We start from the raw sequence: 12,507 nt of genomic DNA on the forward strand, positions 1-12,507 counted from the left end.
ATCCATGGTCAGGATGGTGCTGGGGAAGAATTTGGAGGCTCTCTAAAATAGATTTTCAATAAAACTGTATGTTTCACATTTTTTCCAAAGAGGAAGTGCAGATGGCCAACAGGTACATGAAAAGATGCTCAACACTGCTAATCATCGAGGAAATGTAAATCAAAACCACAATGAGCTATCACCTCACATCTGTCAGAATGGCTATCAGCAAAAAGAACGCAAATAATAAATGTTGGCAAGGATGTGGACACCGTTTCCCTTGTACACCGTTGGTGGGAAAGTAAATTGGTGAAGCCACTGTGGAAAACCTTATGGAGTGTTCTCAAAAAACTAAAATAGAACTACCATATGACCCAGCTATTCCACTCCTGGGGATCTGAAAAAAACAAAACCCACTAATTCAAAAAGATGCATGCGCCCCGATGTTCATAGCAGGATTATTTACAATAGCCAAGCTATGGAAGCCACCTGTGTCCATCAACAGATGAATGGACTAAGATGTGGTGTATATACGTATTACATATATTTGTATAATGGAATACTACTCAGCCACAAAAAAGAATGAAAATTTTGCCATTTGCAGCAACAGGGATGGACTTGGAGGGTATTATGCTAAGTGAAATCAGTCAGACAGAGAAAAACAAATACTGTATATCACTTATATGTGAAATCTAAAAAATACAACAAGCTACTGAATATAATGAAAAGAGCAGCCTCCAGATGTAGAGAACAAACTAATGGTTACCAGTGGTAGGGGGTGAGGGGGCAATACCAGGCTGCGGGGAGTGGGAGAAAAATAATAAAAATAAATAAAATGTATCTCCAATAAAATTGTCTGTTTTATGTTTAATAACATTATTATTATTATTATTATTATTATTATTTTTTTTGCGGTACGCGGGCCTCTCACTGTTGGGGCCTCTCCCGTTGCGGAGCACAGGCTCCGGACGCGCAGGCTCAGCGGCCATGGCTCACGGGCTTAGTTGCTCCGCAGCATGTGGGATCTTCCCAGACCGGGGCGCAAACCCGTGTCCCCTGCATCGGCAGGCGGATTCTCAACCACTGCGCCACCAGGGAAGCCCCTAATAACATTATTTATTAAAATGTTTTAACATGTATATGTCGTTTTGATCAATCCTTATAATATTTGAAAACTCACCCCAGAATAAAATTTTAATAGTTACAGTCTTAGAGACATGGGAAACCTAGACATTTAAGCTTATATGCATAATTTTATTGTAAAACATTATGATAAGGTGGTTATTAAACTTTCAAGCATAACCAGATAATAGGATAAAATTCTATGGGAGAAGTGGGATGGAAATACAAGTTCAAGGAAGCAAAGAAACATTGCAAACTTTCCCATGGTTAGAGAAGGGTTTTTCCATGTTTTACAAATGGATGACAGTGGTTATAAAATAACTATGGTATTTGTAGTTCAATGAATATATTTAAGAGAGCATTATGTTTAAGTACCAATATTTATACTACAATAGAAATTGTATCCGTTGCATCAAATTACATCACCAATAAAAAATTTTAGAAGTCAAATTTTTTTAAAGCATGAGCATTACTCCAAGTTTATAACATTCTTTGGGTAAGGGGGGAGCATAAACAAATATTTTGAAAATCAACACATTAGAGCACCCGTTGCCTCATCTGAGGGTGAGAGGAGCAGTGAAAGGTGTGTGTCTTTTTTTTTTTTTTAATTTATTTTTATTTTATTTATTTTATTTTTGGCTGCACTGGGTCTTTGTTGCTGCACACGGGCTTTCTCTAGTTGCAGCAAGCGGGGGCTACTTTCTAGTTGTGGTGCGTGGGCTTCTCATTGCAGTGGCTCCTCTTGTTGCAGAGCATGGGCTCTAGGCGCGCGGGCTTCAGTAGTTGTGGCTCGCGGGCTCTAGAGCGCAAGCTCAGTAGTTGTGGTGCACGGGCTTAGTTGCTCCGTGGCATGTGGGATCTTCCCGGACCAGGGCTCGAACCCGTGTCCCCTGCACTGGCAGGCGGATTCTTAACCACTGCGCCACCAGGGAAGCCCTGAGGTGTGTGTCTTAATGAACTATTTAAAGGGAGAGAGAAACTTTTAATGGAGTAACACAGATCAATGCCAATTTGGTTATGAGACTTCATTTTGGACTAAATTAGATCCAACTTTTTAAAAGCTGAAAGTGGCCCAAAAGCTGTGGGATGGGGGATTTGACAGAGTATTTTTTAAAGGCATCAACTGGATTTAAAAAAACTGAACTATTTTGTGTTTGTAATTAACCAAGTTCTGACTGTTTAATAAACCACTTATATAATATCTTTCCACTGAAAAAAACAGAACTTTTCTTTTAATTAATGCAGCTGAGCTGTGTGAAAGGGCTAAGAAGAACCACAGTGGGTTGCCTGTAAATTGAGGTAGCCTGAATTATATCACTTAATGAGGTAGCTGGGATTTTAAAAAATTCATTCATGTAGCAATGAATAAATACACTTATTGCTATAATGAGAGAGGGTTGGTATACATTTTATTCCAGTTTTTATATGAGCACTGGGAAAATGTTCATATAAATAAGTATATGGAAATGAAAGATATTTTGATATAGCAAGTCCCTTAACTCCTTGAACTCCTTTAGAGCATTCTGTAATCAAGTTATTTTTAATCATCAGTTTACAACTTAAAAAGGTCATCCTTCAATTTTGTTGAAAGTAAGCATTTGGAAACCATCTGAGTTGCAAAAATATGTGTTCCTTGATCATTAGAATCACTCATTTTCAGGACTTCCCTGGTGGCACAGTGGTTAAGACTCCATGTTCCCAGTGCAGGGGGCCCGGGTTGGATCTCTGGTCAGGGAAGTAGATCTCACATGCATGCCGCAACTAAGAGTTCTCATGCCACAACTAAGGAGCCCATGTGCCGCAACTAAGGAGCTGACAAGTTGCAACTAAGACCTGGCACAACCAAATAAATAATAAAATTTTTTAAAAATTTAAAAATAAAAAGGGGCTTCCCTGTTGGTGCAGTGGTTAAGAGTCCACCTGCCAGTGCAGAGGACACGGGTTCGAGCCCTGGTCTAGGAAGATGCCACATGCCACGGAGCAACTAAGCCCGTGCGCCACAACTCCTGAGCCTGCGCTCTAGAGCCCGTGAGCCACAACTACTGAGCCCACGTGCCACAGCTACTGAAGCCTGCGCGCCTAGAGCCCGTGCTCAGCAACAAGAGAAGCCACCGCAATGAGAAGCCCGCGCACCGTGACAAAGAGTGGCCCCCCTCACCGCAACTAGAGAGAGCCTGCACGCAGCAGCAAAGACCCATTGCAGCCAAAAATAAATAATAAATAAATAATTTATTTTTTAAAAAGAACAGAACACAGTTAAAAACAATGAGATTTTAAAAAAATCCTTAAAATATATTTTTTTAAAAAAGGAATCACTCACTTTCTCCACATCATTGTCAATGCCATCTGTCAAATGGTCCTTTGTTAGATTCTCTAGAGGTTTGTCAGACCCAGTACAATGCAGCGTAGCTAGATTAGAGATGGATGATATCTTTTTTTTGAAAGGTGGAAGAAGGACAGTTATAAAAGCAGAGGTGGAAAATGAGCATTTTCTGACCTACAGGTACCTTGCTGGGCAAAGACACATAAAGAAGTATATATGTGGATGCTGATGATAGAATCTGATTCTCTTAAGGCTATCTGTGAGCTGCACGACTTTTGGAAAGATTTTGTGTATCCCAGGGTAATATGTTTGTCAAATAATGGAAAATGTATATTTGTCTCTGGCCCCAGTTCCTGACATAGAACTTCTGAAATCCTTGTAATTTCCTGGGTGATAGGAGTGTCTTTTGTTCTGACGAGGCGACCCTGGGTGGGCTCCTGGATGAGGGCTGGTCACCAGAAAGACCAAGCCATGATTAGAAGTTTGGAATTTTCAGTTCTGCTCCCCTTTCTCTTGAGAAGGGAGAAGGGCTGAAAATCAAGTTAATGATTGATCATGTCTCTGCGATGAAGCTTCCATAATGTTCCAAAAGCACAGGTTTCAGAGAGCTTCTGGGTTGATGAACAGGTTTTGGTGTTGGGAGAGTGGTACCCAGACAGAGCATGGATGCTCCATGCCCCTTCCCAAATACCTCGCCCTATGCACCCCTTCCATCTCCATGTTCATCTGCATCTTTTATCATATCCTTTTATAATGAACTGATGAATGTAAGTAAACTCTTTTTCTGGGTTCTGTGAGTTGCTCTAGCAAATTAATCAAACCCAAGGAGGGTGCGGTTGGAACTTCCAATCTACAGCTGGTTGGTCAGAAGCCCAGGTGACAACCTGGGCTTGCAACTGGCGTCTGAAGTGTGTGTGTGTTGGGGGCAGTGTTGTGGGGCGGGAGAGAGAGTCTTGTAGGACTAAAGCCCTTACCCTGTGGAATATGATGCCATCTCTGGGTAGATAGTGTCAGGGCTGAGTTAAATTGTAGGACACCAGCTGGTGTCACGAAGACTTGCTTGCTGTCGTGGAGAAAACTCTCCATACGTTTGGTGACCAAAGTGTCAGAAATGAAGTGCCCTGCGTGAGCGGTAAAGGAAACACACAGGGAAGAAACACACAGGTGGAAAATGGAGTTTTTCCATTACCGTGTTCCAGCTTGCAGAACATTGCCCGGGGAATCTTTCAGGCTCCACCATTCCTCACACTTTTCTATCCTGTTACCCCTTTTTATTTTTATTTATTTATTTATTTATTTATTATTATGTTTCTGGCTGCACTGGGTGTTCGTTGCTGCACGCAAGCTTTCTCTAGTTGCGGCGAGTGCAGGCTACTCTTCATTGCAGTGCATGGGCTCTAGGCGCGCGGGTTTCAGTAGTTGTGGCACGCGGGCTCAGTAGTTGTGGCTCACGGGCTGAGTTGCTCTGTGGCATGTGGGATCTTCCCGGAACAGGGCTCAAACCCGTGTCCCCTGCATTGGCAGGCAGATTCTTAAGCACTGCGCCACCAGGGAAGTCCCTCCTGTTCCCTCTTGTTTCTGCTCCATGGCACCTTCCCTGGCATCTGCCTGCTGCCCAGTCTCCTGTGTAGTCTCTTGGCCCCACAGTGACTCTCTGAGGGTCCGTTTGATCCCTTTCCTCTATTCCAGCCAGGCAGCTCAGAGCTCAGCCTGAGTCTGGTGCAAAACCAACAAAAACCCAACACACCAACAAACATTTGTTTTAATCTATAAAGTTATCCATAAAGAGGGAGAGAAAAGGTAAAGGGCTACACAAATAGCAGCTACTACAATAAGTATGGTGACGGGCTTCAGTTATTGATTATTTACCGTGTGGTGAGATCCTGCATACATTAGCTGAAGTGTTCCTCATAATAAAGATATGCTGTAGTCAATTTTATCCTCCTTTTACAGATGAGGAAACTAGGGATCTAGGGTGTTTAGATAGCCTGCCTGTAGGGCTTCAGTTAAAACCCATACTGTTCTGATTCCCAAGTTCATGGTCTTAATTAACCATCATGCCTCCTAATAGCAACTCCATGAAAAGTGACCATTTATGGCTCATGGGGTGCTCCAGAAGTCATTGCCCTCCTGTGTCCTCCACACCCATCCACTCGCCTTGGTTCTCCTCTTTTTGCTCTTCCCATTTTTCTTTAGGTGTCTTAAGCCTTCTAAAGGCACCCTTGAGCATTGCATCAATCCTCCCAGGTTTAATAAGCTCAGCACACCCTGGTCTGGTGGCAAGAATAGTCAGGATTTGGACCTGTTTCCAATGTCACATTCCATCTCTGGACTATTTTTTCCACTGAAGCCCACGCAGAGTAATTAATATTGAAGAATAAGACAAATTCTTCAATAATTAAACCTGGAAAGGAGCCAGCCAACTGGCATCAAAGCCAGACTCAATGTAATTTGGTTTCACTGAGCTGGACAAATAATAAAGAAAAGAACATTTAGTCACCACTGGAGTATTTGGGCTTTAGTGGGGTGATAAAATCTGGACAATAACAAAAGAAAGGAGATAGGAAATTGCAAGTAGCAATGTGAACAAGGACTGCTAAGCTGAACTGACACATGAGTTGGAGGCGGGACATAATGGAAAATATGACGTGGCCTGCAGACAGTGAGAGGCTTTATACGGTTAAAACCACAGATCTCACTGATCTGTGAGTTTTAGGTTCTATGTTGGCAGTCAAAAGGGACATTTGGATTAGCTAACAATTGTTCTGAAATCAGTTCTATTCCAGTAGTGTTGGCTGCACCCACGGGCATGATGAAATGGGTGGGAAATGAGTGGAAAGTCCCACCCTCACAAATACACAACCAAATTCTCCCCACTAGTTACCCTTCTGGATTAGAGCCCTCGAGGTGTCTATTATAATGTGTACCTTAAGAAGATGTTGGAATGGGGACTTCCCTCGTGGTGCAGTGGTTAAGAATCCACCTGCCAATGCAGGGGACATGGGTTCCATCCTTGGTCCGGGAAGATCCCACATGTCACAGAGCAACTAAGCCTGAGCGCCACAACTACTGAGCCTGTGCTCTAGAGCCTGCGAGCCACAGCTACTGAGCCTGTGTGCCACAACTACTGGAGCCCACGTGCCACAACTACTGAAGCCGGCATGCCTAGAGCCCGTGCTCCGTAACAAGAGAAGCCACCGCAATGAGAAGCCCGCGCACCGCAACGAAGAATAGCCCCCGCTCGTTGCAACTAGAGAAAGCCTGCGCGCAGCAACAAAGACCCAAAGCAGCCAAAAATAAATAAATACATACATAAATTTATTAAAAAAAAAAAAAAAGAACACGTCAGAAGATTCCAGTGCTACGACAGCTCTCACAGCAAGAGGGGCCACATACTTAGTACTGCTCTACCATAGCAGATAGAATCGCAAAGCAACTTGAAGTCCAGAGTTGACTACCAGTTTTGTTTTGGATTTTCAATTTTCAGAGAAGGTATTTCTGCAAACTTTTCTTAGGTTGACCGAAATACATTAGAAAAGAAAATATACCTTCCATTTCAATGAAGTATTAAATGCCCTGAAAAATCACCCTCACTAGCAAGTGAGTAATTCACTTTTTTTTTTTTTTAAATTGAGGTGAAATTTGCATAACATAAAATTAACCATTTTAACACAAACAATTCGGCCAACTGGCAAAAGCCAGACTCAACGTTATTTGGTTTTACTGAGCTGAACAGATAATGAAGAAAAAGAACATTTAGTTACCACCAGAATATTTAAGGCTATAATGGGGTAATAAAAGCTAGACCACAGTGGTATGTAGTACATTCATGATATTGTGAAACATCGCTTCTAACTAGTTCCAAAACATTTTCATAACTCCAAAAGGAGACCCTGTACCTATTAAGCAGTTACTCCTAAATATTCCTACCCTTAGCTCCCGGCAACTACCAACCTGTGTTCTATCTCTATGGATTTACCTATTCCGATCATTTCATATACATGGAATCATACTATGTGTGACTTTTGGGGTCTAGCTTCTTTCCCTTACATAGTGTTTTCAAGGTTCATCCAGGTTGTAGTATGTATGTGTAATTCGTTCTTTTTCAATGACTGAGTAATATTCCATTGTACGGATACACTGCATTTGTTTACTTATTCATCTGTTGATGGACATTTGGGTTGTTCTGGCCACTGTGAATAGCACTGCTATGAACATGGGTTTTTTGTTTGAATGCCTATTTTCAAGTCTTTGGGGTATATACCTTGAGAGTGGAATTATAGGATCATATGGTAATTCTACGTTTAACTTTCTGAGGAACTGTCAAACCGTTTTTCACAGGAGCTGCACCATTTTACATTCCCATCACGTCTCAATTTCTTGCCAGCCTCACTAATACTTGTTATTTTCCTTTCCTGTTGGTGTTGTTTAGTTTTGGCTTGGTTTGGTTATAGCCATTCTAGTGAATGCAAAGTGGTCTCACTGTGGTTGTGATTTGCATTTCCCTGATGACTAATGATTTTGAAAGTCTTTTCATGTACCCATTTGTACAGTTGACCCTGAGATTCTGCATATGCAGATTCACTAACCTCCGATCCTGTAGTACTGTAGTAGGTATTTATTGAAAAATATAATCCACCTATATGTGGACTCCACAGTGCAAATCCATGTTCTTCAAGAGTTAAATCTCTATCTTCTTTGGAGAAAGGTCTGTTCAAGTTCTTTGCCCATATTTTAATGGGGTTGTTTGCGAGTAATTCACTTTTAAAAAGTGGTGTTTATTGTTTCACAAAACTATTCATAGTTGGTATTTTCTAACTTTTGGGGGGCAGTGAGGGTCAGCATCCTGACTTTTTATATCTCTTACCTTGACACTGTCCCGAGAGACACCGTCCTCTGGTCACAGTCCCAGAGAAGAGCTGAGCTCACATTTACTAAGTCCTGACTATGGGTGAGACACCATTTTAAGTGCTTTTACCTTTAATAACTCATCTAAGTGTCGTGAAAACCTGAAGTAACACATTTCATAGAGGAAAAAACCAAGATAAGAAAGGCATTAAGTGACTTTGCTTCAGATCCCCTAGCTATAAAGTGGCAGAGCTGGGCTTTAAACCCAATTCAGACGACGGGTATCAGTAGAGGTACAGTAACATTAGATTGAGGAAGTCCTCAGCTCAAATTTTTGCCCTGTTTTTTTTTTTTTTTTTTTCTTTCGGTATGCGGGCCTCTCACTGTTGTGGCCTCTCCCGTTACGGAGCACAGGCTCCGGACGCGCAGGCTCAGCGGCCATGGTTCACGGGCCCGGCCGCTCCGCGGCACGTGGGATCTTCCCGGACCGGGGCACGAACCCGTGTCCCCTGCATCGGCAGGCGGACTCTCAACCACTGCGCCACCAGGGAAGCCCTCGAGGTCAGTTTTTACTCCAGGGTTCTCGAAAGCTAAGAGGACAGGAAGACGAACTACTATGTGCAAAACTAAACTTTCTCCAGAGAATAGCAAGCATGTGAAAGTCTTAAAATTTTATCTACACGAACAGAAAGATGTTGCCAAAAATAAGCACCCCGTGGGTAAAATGCACAAATTGCAGTGATAAACTAAGAATTTCCACTAATGAATGGGATCAGTGGTAGAGGACTTACGAGGAATTGGAGTGCAGCTTTAGGAGGGCCGAGACCAGGAACTCCATGAAGAGAGCCATGAGCTGTTCAATCCCTTGTCATCAGGAAAATAGGTGAATATGCAGAATGCCTCTTAGAAAAGTCATCAGGTGTAACCTAAAGAAAACCAGGGCACCAAAATTTGGTCACCAGGGAGTTAAAAAAAAGCAAACAAACCAACCCTCAGTGATCCCAACCCTCAGTGATCGGTTCTATATTTTAACACAGAAGAAAAAGTCAATCCAATTACACTGAGTAAGGTTTTATGTAACTGCATTCATTAAGCACAGGATGTGCCCGAACTTCTTCCCAAAAGTATGCTAAGTAGTCTTTGAAGATGTTATTGGCTCAATGAAATGCATTAATAAACCTAAAAACATTAATACGTTTTAATATGAGTGAGTCATGAGCATGAGATACACCCTATTCCCCCCAAAGCCTTCATTTTCCCACCCACTTCCATCCCTTTATTTCCTTCCTATCCCTTTCTTTTAAGTTTTCCTTTCATTAAAAATTACTTATAACTTTATAGCAAGAATTGAGGTCTATAAGAAACCGTCATAAACTAGAGAGCTAAATGCCAGGAAAAAAGAGAGGAGTTTGGAAAACAAAATTGATTTGGAGCAAAGTAGAGAGCAAAATTGGCAAAGAACAGGTTGAGTGCAAATTGCCCAAGGGTTTTCGTCTGTGGTTCATGTCTGATATTAAATGGACTTTGTAAATTAGCCAGTCATCTAATATATAGACATTAATTTCTGAAATATCAGTAGACCTAGAAGAAGTAGATGTTTGGCCCAGATAAATATTAGAGACAACTATGAAATTCACAACTACCGAGCAAATATGGCTTAGGAAAAAGCGCAAAGAGCAGTGAAATTTCCCTGCATTTCATGAAATCACTTGTTAGTCCGTTAGGCATGTTGTCAAATGACGCTCTTTTCAGAGTCGGTTTCATTGAGGGCTGGAGAGAGATGATCCATGGGAAAGTTGCTGGAGGGAAGAGAGATTGCTATAGGCAGAGAGCTAGGAAAGCTGTCCCTGCGGAGTAGGGTTTGGAAGAGGATCCGTACGGAAGAGACAGACCCGGGTGATCAGGCAGGAAGGATGTGGGAGGCTCTTTCAGCCCGGGTTGGGGTGAGACCAGAGACATCCTGAGGAACAAGGGAGAGGTCAAGAGCGTGTCTGCTTGGGAAAAATGAGAAAAGGAGCCCAACGAGAGCGTCACAGTGTCTCATGCACAAATGCAGAGAAGGGAACAGACTCGTGAGCAGGAAAGAGAGGTGTGCCCGGGTCAGAAAGCCTGGAGAGGGAGACTGTTCCGGAAGCAGTACTTGGCCTCAAAAAACCAAGAGCATTGTGCTGCTAAGAGTGTGAGTGAAAGCCTGCAGATAACCTTGACAAGGTCCGTACTTTGAAGCAGGTTTTGTTTTGAGTCAGCAGATGTTAGAAACCTTCAATGCAACATCAGTCTACACAGGCTAAGTGCCATCCCCACCTCTGTGATGTATTGGGTTGGCAAAAAGAGGGGTGAAAGTTCAATGCGTAGAGCAGTGGTTCTCAATCCCGGGGTGATTTTACCCGTCCCAGGGGACACTTGGCAATGTCTGGGAATAGTTTTCGTTGTCACGACTGGGGGGGGTTGGGGAGAGGGGCGGTGCTACTGGTGTCCAGTGGGTAGAGGATGGCAGCAGCCCTGCTGGTTAGGTATTCCCAGTTCACTTTCACAGGGGACGAAACTGGGACTGCCACCTCCTCCTGTAAGGCAGGGACCGCATCTCTCTCATCTTTGAGATCCAACTCCCGGCACGTGGGTGACACGCAATGAGTGTTTGTTGAGTGACCACTCTGTTGGAAGGTAGGCCCCCAACACAGGGTTTTGATGATTCGGGAGGCCTGGTGGGCGCTTCCACTCACCACTTCTCTCTCTCTCAAGAGTGTTGGCACAATTGTTCAAAGCCATCGCTCCGCAGAAACATCGGGTTTTGGTTACTTCAAGCATGGGACTTGGAGACTGGCATCAACAGATACGAAGAGAGTCGTGGTATTTGTCGGAAGAGAGCTTGATGGAGAGACACGGTTTGCCCTGCCTTTTGGTAGCCTTCTATTTCTTTTAATTCTTAAAATTCAAAATAATAACCTACATGGTAAAACTTAAATTTTTTTTTTACATTTTTTTCAGCTTTAACTAGACATTTTATTTATTTATTTTTAAATTTTTCTTTGAAATATAGTTGATTTACAATGAAGTGTTAGTTTCAGGTGTACAGCACAGTGATTCAGTTAAACATATACATATAAATATATATATATTCCTTTTTTTACATTCTCTTCCATTATATGTTAATTGTAAGATATTGAGTCGAGTTCCCTGTGCTATACTGTAGGTCCTTGTCATCTATTTTATATATAGTAGTGTGTATATGTTAATCCCAACCTCTTAATTTATTTCTCCCCCTGCCCCGTCCTCTTCGGTAACCATAAGTTAGTTTTCTATGTCTGTGGGTCTATTTCTGTTTTGTAAATAAGTTCATTTGTATATATATATTTTTAGATTCCACACATAAGCGATATCATATGATATTTGTCTTTAAAACTTAAAATTTTTAATGCTCATGTTTATGTGTTAGCATTTTAAAGCAAAAGTCAATTTAATATCCAGTCAAGAAGTGGAGAGGAAGAAAGAAGGGAAAGAAGCAAAGTGTTGTTCTAACTGTGGGATCGCCCTGTTGTTTCTGAAAGAAATGGATGGTTAGAAAGTTGATCTTGGGATTAAAAGACAAACAAGCTTGACTCAGTAAATAGTGCTTTTCTTTTCGTTGTTTTTGCATTGATACATACAATGCACTGAAAAAAAAAATGGTTTTTGTAGTTCTTGCCTTGATAATTACCCGGGAAAATGATTTTGGAATGTTAGTGACTGCAAGAGATTGTTTATTCCATTACTTTCACCCTGACCAAGCCCACATCTTTCTCTAAAGCATTTCTTATTTTTAGAGTTTATAAATCAAATGTATTGTCAAGATGGAATGCAGCATGAAATGCACTTGCAAACAAAAACCCAGCCTTATTCAGCAGTCCTTACACAGCAGAAACCAAAGTGCAGCCACTATGACTTTTCTCTCCATGAGGCTATAACTTTGGACCCTTCTTGAGATATTTACCATGTTGTAAAAAAAAAAAAAAAAAGAAAAAGATGAAGAAGAAGAAAGAAGTCTACCTTTAAAGAAAATTTGGTTATTTGAACAAATATTTAGCAGGAAAGAGAAAAACCAACACATAATTCTTATTCATTCCGACATTTGAGACCACAAGTTTTAAATATGTAAAACCCACTGGAGATATGTGAATATTTAAAATGAGCATAAAAAGAAGACTAAGCAGAAGAAAACACTTCATGAACATACGATCACCTCCATGTCTAAGAAG

At 41.7% G+C, this 12,507-nt stretch overlaps 1 protein-coding gene across 7 annotated transcripts in view; it reads right to left on the reverse strand.

The window, feature by feature from the left end:
• The window catches only part of C17H8orf89 (chromosome 17 C8orf89 homolog), a 160,310-nt gene that overhangs the window by 34,482 nt on the left and 113,321 nt on the right, over positions 1 to 12,507 (reverse strand). For all 7 annotated transcript variants that reach the window (XM_067017508.1, XM_067017501.1, XM_067017500.1 and 4 more), the window contains one exon: positions 9,064 to 9,198. The gene's annotated coding sequence lies outside the window, so the exon portion shown is untranslated. The remainder of the gene's footprint in view (positions 1 to 9,063; positions 9,199 to 12,507) is intronic.

Source organism: Kogia breviceps, chromosome 17 (genome assembly GCF_026419965.1).
Source record: "Kogia breviceps isolate mKogBre1 chromosome 17, mKogBre1 haplotype 1, whole genome shotgun sequence".
In the NCBI taxonomy this organism is placed as follows: Eukaryota; Metazoa; Chordata; class Mammalia; order Artiodactyla; family Physeteridae; genus Kogia; species Kogia breviceps.